A 14,271-nucleotide genomic window follows, 5' to 3' on the forward strand; every position below is an offset into this window, starting at 1 on the left:
AAAAAAAAAATGAAGAAAGAAACTAGTTTTAAGATAAAAATCTATAATGGTGTTCTCTGTATTTTGGTAATATTCTAAAAATCTCTTTTGAACTCATTTTAACATATAGTTTCTGTGCATCAGAATTTACTTATAAATTCACTTTTGATTGTGGATATAGAATTGTTTCAAGAATATTGAAAAGATAACCCTCGACCAAATTACCTTTGCTTAAAATAAGTTGCCTATCCGTATATCTGCCTTGTCTAGATTCATTTATATTCTTTTCCTTTGTCTATCTTTTTTTTTGTTTTTTTTTTTTTTGTTTTTTTTTTTTCGAGACAGGGTTTCTCTGTGTAGCTTTGCGCCTTTCCTGGAGCTCACTTGGTAGCCCACAGGCTGGCCTCGAACTCACAGAGATCCGCCTGCCTCTGCCTCCCAAGTGCTGGGATTAAAGGCGTGCGCCACCACGCCCGGCTCTACTTTGTCTATCTTTATAATGATACACTACTTTTCTATTGCAGTTATCTCTATGAGAGTCCTAGTGTCTTCCTTATTTCCTTTTTTAGTCTTCAGATTTTTTTTTGTTACCTAAGTTGTAACTTTGGGGACATTATTTCTTCATAAGTATTTTTTTATTATTGTTTTCTCATACATTACATCTTGACTGCAGTTTCCCCTCCCTCAATTCCTAGTCCTCCACACACACCCCAACTCTCCTATAGAAACATGCCTCCTCCGTTTCCCTTAAAAAAAGAAAAGGAGAGCAGGTCTCCCAGGGATATCAACCAAATATGTCATAACAAATTACAATAAGACTAGGCACAAAGCCTCACATTAAGCCTGGGCAAGGGAACACAGTAGGAGGAAAAGGGTCCCACGAGTAGGCAAAAACGTCAGAGATATCCTCCCACTCCTACTGTTAGGAGTCCCATAAGAACATCAATCTGCACAACCACAAGGTATATGCAGAGGACCTACCGCAGACCTATACAGGGTCCATGACTGTTGCTCGAGTATCTTATGATCCCCTCTGAGTGAGTCCTTATTAGCTGATTCTGTGTACTGTGTTCACATGATGTCCTTGACCCCTTTAACTCTTTCAATCCTACCTCTCCATCTTCAGCAGGGTTCCTCTGGCTTTACCTAGTGTTTGGTTGTGGGTTTTGCATCTGCTCCCATCAGTTGCTAAATGATATCTCTCTGATGACAATTGCGTTAGGCACTGATATATGAGTATAACAGAATATCATTAGAAATCATTTAATTGACTTTTTTTGCCAGTTGTATTTGGCCCTATCCTGAGTTTTTGGGCTGTCTAGCCTCTCCCAGGCAGTGTCAGGCATGGGCCTCTAGTTGGACCAGTCATTGGTTGGCCACTCTCACAGTTCTTTACCACTATTGCCCCAGGACATCTTAGAGGCAGGACAGATTATAGATCAAAGACTTTTTGGCTGGGTTCATATCCCGGCTCTACTTCTGGGAACATTGCCTGGTTATAGAAGCTGACTGGTTTGGGTTCTGCATCCCCTAATAATAGGAAAATTCTCTAGGGTTACTCTCATAGATTGCAGAGAGTTTCTAATGCAATAGGTTTACTACAAAGCTATAGTAACAGAAACCACGTGGTGTTGTCATAAAAAATGACTGGTTGATCAATGGCATCGAATTGAAGACCCAGGTGTAAATACAAACACCTATGGACACCTGGTTTTGATAAAGAAGCCAGAAATATACAACAGGAAAAAAAAAGGAAAGCATCTTCAACAAATGGTGGTAGCCTAACTGGATGTCAGCATATAGAAGAATGCAAATAGATCCATATCTATCATCCTGCACAAAACTCAAGTCCAAGTGGCTCAAAGGCCTCAACATAAAACCAGATACACTGAACCCAATCAAAGAGAAAGTGAGAAACAGTCTTGAACATGTTAGCCCAGGAGGCAACTTCCTGAACAGAACACTGGTAGTACAGGCATTAAGATTAACAACCAATAAATGGAACCTCATGAAACTGAAAAGCTTCTATAAGGAAAAGGTTACCGTCAATAGGACAAAATGGCAGCCTACAGAATGGGATAAGATTTTCACCAACCCCACATCTGACAGAGGGCTTGTATTCAAAATATATAAAGAACTCAAGAAACTAGATATCAACAAAATAAATAATCCAAATTAAAAATGGGGTACAGATCTAAACAGAGAATTCTCAACAGATGGCTGAGAAACACTTAAAGAACTGCTTAACATCCTGAACCATCAGGGAAATACAAATCCAAATGATTCTGCGATTCCATATTATACTTGTCAGAAAGGTTAAGATCAATAACACAGTGACAGTTCATGCCGGAGAGGATGTGGAGCAAGGGGAACACTGGGAGTGCAAACTTGTACAACCATTTACTTTGGAAATCAACTGGGAATGGATCTACCTCAAGAACCCACTATATCACTCTGTGGTGTATTCCCAAAAGATGCTTCATCCTACCACAAGATACTTGCTCAACAATGTCCATAGCTGCTGTATTCATAATAGCCAGAAACTGGAAACAACCTAGATGTCTCTCATCGGAAGAATGGATAGTTTTTCACACCTTTGTCTGTGTCTCTCCTGTCATTTGGAGACTTAGTTTACATTTTCATTACTTTCTTTTAGTTACTTCACAATTCAGTGATATTCTTTAATATCTTTGAGCCTTGGCTTTTCTTCCTTTTCTTTTCTTGTGAGATTTCATCTTAGATAATTTTGCTTGATATGTTTTTTGATTCTACAGTCTCTCTTGATCACTAATGAAGGGGAAAGAAAAAGACAGAGAGACCCAATCTACTTTGGTTGCTGTGTGGACTAAGAAAAGAACCTTGTTGAAGTTATTTGTAAAGGAGCCAAAGTCAACTGTTCATGATGTCCTCATCTCCAAGGAACAGTTCTGTCAGAATGTCACTGTTATGGATATTTCCCATCCCACATGAAATGTGACCTGTGGCCTGCTGCCTAAGTGTCTGTGAGCCCATATGTGCTTCGTTTAATTGACTGAGAGGGCCTTTTTCTTCTGGTGTCCTCATCCCCTCTGGCTCTCACGTTCTTCAGTCTTTGCTTCATCTTATTATACCTTATTTTGTCATGTTTGGTTTTTATCTGTTAGAAACCTATTTTTTTCTAATGAGAGACATAAAGGGAGTGGATCCAGAGGTGAGGGCAGGTGGGGTGAACTGGGAGGGGTAGAGAGAGGCTGAATGATAATTAGGATATATTGTGTGGGAAAATAATCTATTTTCAATAAAAGCATAAAAAAATGAAAAAAAAGAAGGTGACCTGTGGCAAATGGAAACTCTCTGTGAGCATGGAGCTGTGGCTGATGGTCAGTTCCACACTCACATGGGTGCCCCCGATGTTCCAGCAGTTCAGAGACTGTTTCAAATACCCTAGAACTTATAAAGATGTTCATATAATAGGAAGATGTTGGTTTCTCAAGGACAGGCAAGAAAAATTATAAATATGACAATGGGGGAATCAGAGTATATTCTATTAATTGCTTTTGAATTAGAACCTTCAATATAAATGCTTTAAAATACATATTGATGGGGCTGGAGAGATGGCTCAGAGGTTAAGAGCATTAGTTGCTCTTTCAGAGGTCAGATTTCAATTCCCAGCAACCACATGGTGGCTTACAACCATCTAATGAGATTTGGTGTCCTCTTCTGGCATGCAGGCAAGCAGGCATAACTCTGTATACATAATAAATAAATAAATATTAAATATATATTGATATAAGTAAAGTCATTGTCTACTACTCAGTGAGGTAACTGTCCTTGTGCAATATTTGTGATTGTTAATCTAGATTGTCATATATATTGGTTTAAAAATACTAGGAGATTAATAAAGTACATATCTGGGTGAGAGCATTTCCAGAGAAAATAAGATCATGAATTTTCTGACAATCGATCAGCTAAATCTTCTGATAGATCCAAATTTGAACATACATTTGGAAGCTGTATAAAAAATAATAGCATAGATTAACTTTATAAATAACAAGTGCAACATTTGAACATATTTGATATACCTCAATCATTCAAATCATGGACAAAATTGCACAAATTCATACTATAATTTCAGTTGTTGTTGAGACAGGATTTTACTATGTAACTCTGACTGGTAAGGTATTTACTATGTAGACCAGGCTGGTTTTGGACTCACAAGGAATCTACCTACTTCTGCCTCCCATGTGCCAAGACTAAAGGCATGAGTCAGCAAACCCAGCTCATAACATATTTTAAAGCCAGGAAACATACCTTTTAGAATTGACAGTAGAAGGTAGCAATTAAATGTTAGGAAGGAATAATATGTTGCATAAACTTAAAACTTTACTTATATGAAAATCCATAAAGACCTAGAAAATGAAATGGTGCTAAAAACAGTTACTTCTTTTAGTGGAGTTATGTTTTGCAAAATTATTATAAAATGAAATGCATCATTAAAAGCATGTTACTTGAAGTCACTAAAATTGATTTAAACCTCCTTTCAATAGGTTTATTTTTCTCATCTTTTTACCCACAGAAAAGTATAGCTCTTACATCTCATCAAGGATATATGTATATATATATATATATATATATATATATATATATATATATATATATATGTAGTAGAAGGGACTATTACAGAAAGGTAGAATGAGTCAAAATGCAAAGAAAGACAGACTATGGATTTCCCAGCCAAAATAGACACACCTTCAATACAACCCCAACATTGAATGCTCAAGGAATACCATAGAAGAGAGAGGGGGCAATCCTTAAGAGCTCAAGGACTTCTGCAGAAAGGCTACCTTCTAGACATGCCTGGAAGCTGCACCCATGAAGTTTTAACAATATGATAACTTAAACAAGACCTGAACATTAACTCTTGTTGACATGCCAATGTGGATAGAATTAATCTAAAGAAGACCAACACTAAGATGAAGACCTACAGGCACTTAACAACTTCTGTGAGAGGGACAATTAGTCTTCTTCAGTGATAGGTCACCTAATTGGTAATCCAACACCAAATGTTCAGTCCTGAAGTAATCAGTCTTAGGGAAAAAAGAAAGAGTAACATTAAATGGACTCATCAATTTGTAATACATAAATATAATATAAAAGTGTGTGTGTGAAGAATATTTAAATAAAAAGAACCCATGAATTTGAGAGAGCAGATGCTATGTGAGGAGTTAAAGGAAGGAGAAAGACCCGGGGAAATGATGTAATTATGTTTGAATTAAAAGTAAAATAAATTTAATATATATATATATATATATATATATATATATATATATATATATAGTGTGTGTGTGTATGGTTAGAAATACTAGTGGGGTGGAAGAGAATTGTCTTAGTTATGGTTTTTATTGCTGTGATGAGACAACATGACCACAGCAACTCTTATAATGGAAACATTTAATTGGGGTGGCTTGCTTACAGCTTCAGAGGTTCAGTCCAATATCATCATGGCAGGGAGGATGGCAACATTGAGGCAGACGTGGTGCTGGAGCTGAAAGTCCTACATCTTGACTCAGAGGCAACATTAAGTTGACTGAACTGTCACACTGAGAGAAAGAGAAAAAGAGACCTCAAGGCCCGCCCCCACAGTGACACACTTCCTCCAAGGCCTCACCTCCTAATAGTGCTATGTCCTTTGGGTGCCATTTTCTTTCAAGAACTGTCTGTCATTCTCCATATCTTTCTGAACTTGGAGAACTAAAGATGGAAGTACTGGTTTCCAGAACTCCCTGTTCTTCCTAATGTTTTGACTTCTTATGAGGACTGTGTCACTGACTTGCAATACACAAAAGTCTCTCAATAAAGATTCTCTAAAAATAAAAACATGGTGGGATGCCAAAATGTGATAGGTCAGTTTAGAATTTATATCATGGGTTAACAAAGTATTTTTTTTGTTTCTTGGCTAAAATTACCCCTCAGGCTCTTGCAGGACAGCATATGGAGAGTTTGGGAATGAAATAATTGTAATAAAATTGACATACCTTTTTAAACTGTTGTTTTTGGTTAGCATAAAAACAAGTGTTTTCTTTGTTATTTTCATACATGTATGTATATCATTGTGATTTGGTTCTATTTGTCCACATTATGTGTGTGTGTGTGTGTCTATCTATCATCTATCTATATCTATCTATCATTTGTATTTGCCTAATATATGTATACATATATATATATATATATATATATATATTATGTGTTTTAATATAACTTCCACATGTGAGATATAGCATGCAGTATATGTTTAAGTCTACATTATTCTGCTTCATACTACGGCCTTCGTTTACAACCATCTTAACTCAAATGATCCAGTTATTATTATTTCTCTTGAAAGCTGAATAAAACTCTACTCCAAATGTACATATACTGTATTTTCTACATTCTTTATGCATTCATCTGTTCATGGACTTTTAATCCATTTTCTTTTTTAATAGATTGGAAACATGAACCTCTGTGATGCACTGACTAAGATTCCTTTGGGACTGGTACAGTTGCATCATATAGTAAATCTATTTTATTCTTTGTATAATTTCAATACTGATTTGCATAGTGGCTATACCCGTTTGCATAACCAACAGAACAGTATAGGGTTCATTTAATCCCAATATTCTTTAGCACTAAGTGTTTTACTTTTGTATGTCTGTTTTTGTTTATTCATGATGATAGCTATTCCGATTGGAGTGAGATGAAATCCAAATACAGCTATAATTTGCATTTTCCTGATGGTAAATGAATGTTAAACTTTTAAAAATATATATTCATTTGCTGTGGATATCTGTATGCTGTGAATTTGTTGCTCTGATTGGTTAATAAATAAAGTGCTGATTGGCCAGTAGCCAAGCAGGAAGTATAGGTGGGACAAGAGAGAGAAAAATTCTGGGAAGTGGAAGGTTGAGTCAGGAGATGCTGCCAGCCGCCATAGTGAGAAGCAAGGTGTAAAGTACCGGTAAGCCATGATCCACATGGCAACATAGATTAATAGAAATGGGTTAATTTAAGATATAAGAATTAGATAGCAAGAAGCTGATCCATTAGATGAAACAGTTTAAATAATATAACCATCTGTATGTTTATTTGGGTCTGACCAGCTATGGGCCTGGGCGGGACTGGAGAGATAACTCCAGCTAAATTCATTATTCACTTGTCATTTTTGCTTCTTACTTTGACAAGTATCTGCTTACTTGGTTTGTGTATTTAATTTCTTAGTCAGTAATAGAATATTGGTATTAAGCCCCTTTCATATGTATCATTGACAAACATTTTCTGCTGTTGTGCATGCAGTCTATTCCTTCTGGTTCTTTTCTCCTCAGATGGCCAGAGCTTTTTAATAGGATGCCAACCCATTGTCAATTATTAGAATCACTTCCCGAGTTATTGGGTTATGTTTTGGAGCACCCTTGCTTATGTCTAGATCTTGAAGTATTTCACTTATATTATCCTCTAGTCATTTCAGTTTCTCATCTTACACTGAGATTTTTGATAAAATATTGAATTTATTTTTTATAGGGTGATGGATAGGGATCCAGTTCATTATTCTACATGTAGTCATCTGAGTTTCCCAGAACCATTTGTTAAAGAGGCAATATCATTTCTAATGTCTGATTTTGACGACTTTGTCATGAATCAGATGGATGATTTATTGATTGAGAATAGGGTTTTTAAGTTATCTACTATTACTATATTATATATGGGATCTAGCCACTTTTGTCTATTACTATTTATTTTATGAAATCAGATATATAACCACCCATTCTGCATATATTTGCCATTTTTATATCATCTTCGTAGAATTTTTTCCATTTAGAATATATGATCTCTGACTTCCTCTCTTATGACTAGCTGTGACTTGAAATTTACTTTATCGGGTGTAAGTATGGCTATCTTTTATTGGCTTGGCTTCTATTTGTTGGAACCTTGAGTTCTTGTCATTAACACTCAGCCTGTGTGTATATTTATCAATAGGGCACATTTATTGTAGATGAGAAATACTTGCATCTTATGCATCTTTTTTATTTTTCTTAGCTCTATCAGCCATTCTGCTTTCTTATAATGAACATGTAAGGTCATTGACATTGGAGGTAATTATTGAAATGGGCATGCTCATTTAATGTGCTAACCATTATTAAGTCTTTCTTAGTTAATCTTTGTTTAACTATTTCTCTCACAAAATTTATCATTTCTGTGATTGAGGCTTTGTTCTTTCTTTATGTATAGAAGTCTGCAAACTACTTTTTGTAACACTGGATTTGTGGTCATGAATTGACATAGTTGTATTGAAATGTATTTATTTGTCAGTGAATTTTAATTGATGGCATTGCAAGGTATAGCAATCTTGGCAATCAGTTATTTACTCCCATGGTTTGAAATCTATTATTCAATGATTTCCTGATTTTTTTTTTGGCAATAATGTTGCTTTTTTCCTTTAAGCTTTAATTTTTTTTGTTTTAGTTTTGGCTACTTGATTGTCATGCATGATGTGGAGGTTATTCTCTGGTCATATCTATTTATGGTTCAAAACATCCATTCAAGTTAGATGCCCTTTGAGCATCTCAGAACTGGGAATTTTTCTAAATCCATGAATAGATTTCCTGTGTCTTTAGTTTTTATCTCATTCCTCCTATCCCATAGGTTACTTGGGTTGGGTCTCTGGATCATGTCTCAGAGTTCCTGAAAGTTGTGGACAGGCACCTTCAAAAATTCTGACATCTCAACAACATAGTGTTTCCATAGTCATTATTTTCATCCCCGGTATTCTTCTGCTTGATGCAGGCTTTTACTGATGCCTTCTACAATTATTTTGATTTAATGAGTTGATGTTTCATTTCCAACAATTGTAGTTGTTGTTGTTCTCCAAGGTCTTCATTTTCTTGCTGTATTTAACATTAATTCATAATGCTGACTTTCAGTTTCAAGATTTTCCATTTAATCCATCATTCAAATAGTATCTTAAGGATAAAACTCTGTTGAAGTAAAACCAATTTAACAGTTTCAATTATATAAAAACAGTTCAAAGTTAATCTTGTTAAAAGAGACAGTTACCCCCCCTCTATTATCTGTTATACTTCATTGCACCAAATAATCGCTTCCAGTAACATAAAGAGGGAAAGTGAAATCTGACAACTGGCAAATGTTGAAAACTCACACTAAGTCAATGTAATTACAGGCTTCATGTGGTAACAACTAATGCTTCCAATACTACATTCTATAAACCTAGTATGAAATCCCAGCACCTCCCATTCTTCCATTGCTTGACTTTGGGGGACTGATAAGGCACAGCGGCCACATGTTAATGCCCAAAAAGCGATGCCCTGTTTTGGGGAATAGAAATGGGTAGGGATTGGAAATTCATTCTCAGCCTGGGAGAGGCAGCTTCACTGGCTCTTGTTTCTGAGTGGGGCCTGAGTGAAATATAGCCACTGTAGTGAAAAACTTATCATAGGTAACAGGCATGTTTACTTTAGCATTTACTAAGTAGTACTGCATAGTATATTAGTGTTAGACTCTTCATGGTATCTTCTAGAAAGCTTTCAAATACCAAAAACCCCAAATGAACAAACAAATAAAAGACATGAGTTGTAGTTGTAGGTTCTCCTCCAAGATCCATGATTTTACTAACCCTGGGTTAGATTTTCAGTACCAGGTATGATTTCTTTCTTATTGGGCAGATCTTATGTCCAATTGGAGAGGTCTTGGTTACTGCCAAGTTATGTATATCAATATTGCAACCTTAGGAATGTTATTTCATGCCAGTCATTGTGGTTCATAGGCATCATCACTGGGTAGGATTGTAGGATTTTTTTTTTCAAAAGCCATAAATTTGAAAAAGAGCAAGGAAGGTGAGTAAGTTTGGTAGGAAGAAAGGGAGTGGGAAATGATGCAATTTCATTATAATAAATAAAAAAGAAATTTAAAACACCCAGCACAGAGTGTACTTGGGTGCCAATTTAAAAGCTTTCGCAACATTTAATAATACATACATGTGGTGAAGGAGAGATTTTTGCAGTTTCTCTAAAAGATAAGTCTTTAAATTTGTTTGTAAAGTTATGTATAAATGGAGAAAAGATTTATAGAAGTGGAGAGTCTTCATTAGTACCTCTGTCATGTTCATTTGAAACAGGTCTGACCTAGTCTCCAGGTAAAACATAATTAAAGACAGCCTCTGACACTCCTGGTACAACTGAAACCCATTCCTTGGTACCAACTAAGGTAGGTGTCTGCCAGACATCATACTCACTAAGCCAGTCTGAATACAAAGGCAAACCAGGAGAGTCTTGATATGAGATGCTTTTCCAACAATCGCTGTGCAACCTGATCATTTATCTTTCTGCTCAGAAGAAAGACTGCAAGTGTTCCAGTGGCAGACACTTGCAATCCAAGTGTTCTCTTAACAAAAAGGGTTTGTGGTAACATAGAGAAATAACATTCCCAGACTAGATGAGAGTAAGTGGTTTGTTTTCCTACTTACATATAAAATCATCAGTTGACCTACTAGAAAGTCTGGTTTTCAGGCAAGTATATGCTTAAAGGCCCTACTTCACAAATACCTGCAATTTCTCTCATGTTACTATGTTGCATAGTTCCCATTTTCAACATAACTTTATCTCCCTTCAAACAAGATTTAGCACAGTCTCAAAGCTAACACTGAACTTCATCTTTAATTCTCTGATATTCTACTCATACAGTCATCCCCAGCCTACGGGGCCTTGCTCTACAAGACCTCAGTCTGATGGTCTGTGGTGTGGGAACTTCATGTGGCTGCAGAAGGCAGGTGGCCTCTAGGCTGCTGTGCTCTGGCTTCCTAGACAAGTGTTTACCTAATTCAGGAAAATGTCTTACAGCCCGGGAGCCTCTCAGGGCTAGTTAAAAGGCTTCCAGTCTGGACCTCTGTTGTGAGTGTCTGATGAAGTGGGGGCAAGAGGAAAATCATGCCTGGTACTGAAAATCTAGTCAACCACCCAGGGTTAGTAAAACCATGCATGCATCGTGGAGGAGACCCTACAAGCACCACTCATATATTTTTTTTTTGTTTTTGTTATTTGAAAACTATCTAGAAGATATCATGAAGAGTCTAATGCCAATCTGCTATGCTGCACTACTTAGTAAAGGCTGAAGTAAACATGCTTGAGACCTGTGATCTTGTCACCACAGTGGCTCTGTTTTACCTCAGGCCCCACTCAGAAATGAGAGCCAGTGAAGCTGCCTCTCCCAGGCTGAGAATAAAAAACAAAACAAAACAACAAAACCCTCCCATACTTTGCATTCTGTAGACATACTATGTTCTGTGGACTCCAGGGAACCTGCTGCTAAGTTAAAATATCTTCCATTTTGTGGAGCTTGGACTAGAGAAAAATCACTCCAGCATGGACCCTACTACAGAGCCTACCATACACCTGTCTGCTCCTCAAGCCATTCCTCTTCTGTCTGCTTCTGTGGAACATAAACTTGCATTCCTTTGTGAGTAACTTCTGTCATGTTTCCCAGAAGCCTTGAACTCCCTTTACTTCCCAGTCTGTGACTCCATTGGTCTCTACTAGCATAGAAACATCTATATCATAACCTGCCATGTTGATGTAATTGCATTTAAGCCATTATGCTATGAGCCCAGTTTGGATGTAATGTCAAATTCCAGTTCATTTTATTTTTTCAGAACTCCACAGTATGTTTTCCCCACCTCTGTATCTGAATTCAAACTATATGAATTATCATTAGCACATTCATACCACATAACCCCTGTGCCAGGCAAATTGGGGCCATCGTTTTACATTCCTGCCATCTGCTCTGCCTCCTGTTGAACTTTTCTTGTAGCTGTCATGTACAAGATGGGACTAGCAGCTTGTTTCCAGTGCAGGTGATGAGATGATCCACAGCCTCTCCTCCTGTTCCTAACAATGATGTTATCATTAAGGACTGAACCACATATGTTTCTCTCAACTTCTGGATTCATGGCTCTGAGTCTACTCCCTGGCACAAACTGTTCAACTCTCCTCCCAGCCAGCAGTTGAGCATGTCACAAGAATATCTCTTCTGGTGGACTTCTGCAGTAGCATATCATGCACTGTGATAGCTTTAAACACCACATCTGAGCCTAGTTATTCATAGAAAAGTCTAGACACCACCACTAGAGAATTGGGCTTAATATGGTTCACTTTTTCCAAACTTTTCTGAAACTGTAAACTCAATTTATAGGCATGCTTTGCCCTCTCCACAATCCCAAGTATCATAAAGTTTATGACAGAAGACAGTGTCATCTTAATTTATAAGACTGTCTGATAACTTCAATGATAGCTTCAAATCAGGAACACATGTTTGTAGAGCACCACTGAAGGATCAGCTGCCCACCCAGCCCTAAGCCAGAAGTCCATATCATGCTATCCTGTTTGGTTACAGCTAGCAGGAATGAGGAGATAGAGCCTAGAGGTAATACTGCCAGAGTCACAGCCTCTACATGAAGCCAAATGTCCACTGCTGACAGAACTCGTTCACATATCCAATCTTGTTTGTGTTTCCAACTCTGCAGTGACAGTCCCGATGATAAGCAAAAGCAATCTCCCAAACATAGAACAAAAAGGAGGAAGTAGTTCTAAAAAGATGAAGTGTGTGGGGTGATTTCTTGGTCCTTTAAAAATAAGTGTCTTCCATGTGCAGATGTGTGACAACTGACCTTGGAGACTCTTGTCTTTCCTACTATTTAGGCTCCTGCTGTGCACAGGCTGGAGTAGTGTCAAGTTCTCACCATGGCTTTCCTCAGCTTACTATCTTCTTTCTGCATGTACCAAGAGCCTCTGCTGGCCCCAGTTAGCTCTCTGGACTGTGAGCTGTCCAGGTTCTCCCACATAATATTTTAAAGTATATCTATCTATCTATCTATCTATCTATCTATCTATCTATCTATCTATCTATCTACCTACCTACCTATCTATCTATCATCTATCTATCTATCTATCTATCTATCTATCTATCTATCTATCTATCTATCTATCTATCAATCATCTATCTATCATCTATCTACCTACCTACCTACCTACTATCTAATCTGCAGTACAAATACTAAGTTAGAAGTTTAACTAAAAAAGACAGATTAAATTGATAGCTGTGCTAAGTATTTTAATACATAATATAACCTATGAGACAGGCAAACTATGTGATGTTTTAAATATAAATCATACATATTAAACTTACATGTTAAAAAAGCACTCAGGTAGGTGGCTGAGGAAAGAGGATTGTTGGTAATTTGAGGTAGCCTGGGCTACATAGTGAGTTCCACACTAGTTTGAAATACACTAAAGTGAGACCCTGAATTTTTTTTTTTTTTTGCAGCGGAGAGAGAAGCCATTTTAATTTAATTAATTTATAATTACAAAGTATATTCATGAAAACAATGTAGCACTTAAATGAACTAGTTTTCACTGTTGGGCTGTTTCTTAGACAAGGTCCCTGGTAGTACAAGTTGGCCTCAAACTCATAGAGTAGCCGAAGCTGACACTTAACTCTTGCTTTTCCCCCTTGTGGGCAGGGATTATGGTTGTGTGCCACCATGTCAGACTACTTATGCAAACAATTCTTCTTTTAAAAAAATTTTGCGTGATTTTTTTCTTTACCTTCCTTCCTTTTATTTCTTCAGTCCTTCCTACTTATCTTCCTTTGGCCCCTCCCATGCCTCCCAAGTCTCAAGTGGACAGCTAGTTGTTCTGTTAATATTGGCCTTTCTGACTGGGGTAAGATGGACACTGAAAGTTAGGATTATGAGCACATTTTTGAGGTATTTCTGAGCCATTTTTACATTTTCAGTTAGGAACTCTCTGTTTAGATCGATAGCCCATTTTAAAATTGGGTCATTTGCTCACTTGAATCTGTTTTTTGTGTACTCTGGATATTGATCCCCTGTCAGCTATGTCCTCTGGCACACACTCCTATTTTTGTGGTGTTTTCACCCAACTGTGGTTTGTTGTTTTCTTTTATTCCTTCTTTCTTTTTTCCTTTTAGCCGCATAGAAGCTTTTTACTTTCATGAGGTCCCTGCTGTCAATTGTTGGCCTTAATTCCTAGGCAAATGGAGTCTCATTGAGAAAGTCCTTCCCTACACCTATATCTTGTAGGATGCTGTTTCTATTTCCTTCTATAAATTTTAGTGTTTTAGATTTCAAATTGAGGTCTTTGTTCTACTTGAATACAATTTTTGTGTGGGGTGATAGATAGGGGTCTAATTTTCCCTGTATCATTTGATGATAGTGTTCTTTTCTCTAGTGTATGTATGCCTATTGTCAAT

This window comes from Peromyscus maniculatus, chromosome 21, assembly GCF_049852395.1.
Source record: "Peromyscus maniculatus bairdii isolate BWxNUB_F1_BW_parent chromosome 21, HU_Pman_BW_mat_3.1, whole genome shotgun sequence".
Taxonomy (NCBI): domain Eukaryota; kingdom Metazoa; phylum Chordata; class Mammalia; order Rodentia; family Cricetidae; genus Peromyscus; species Peromyscus maniculatus.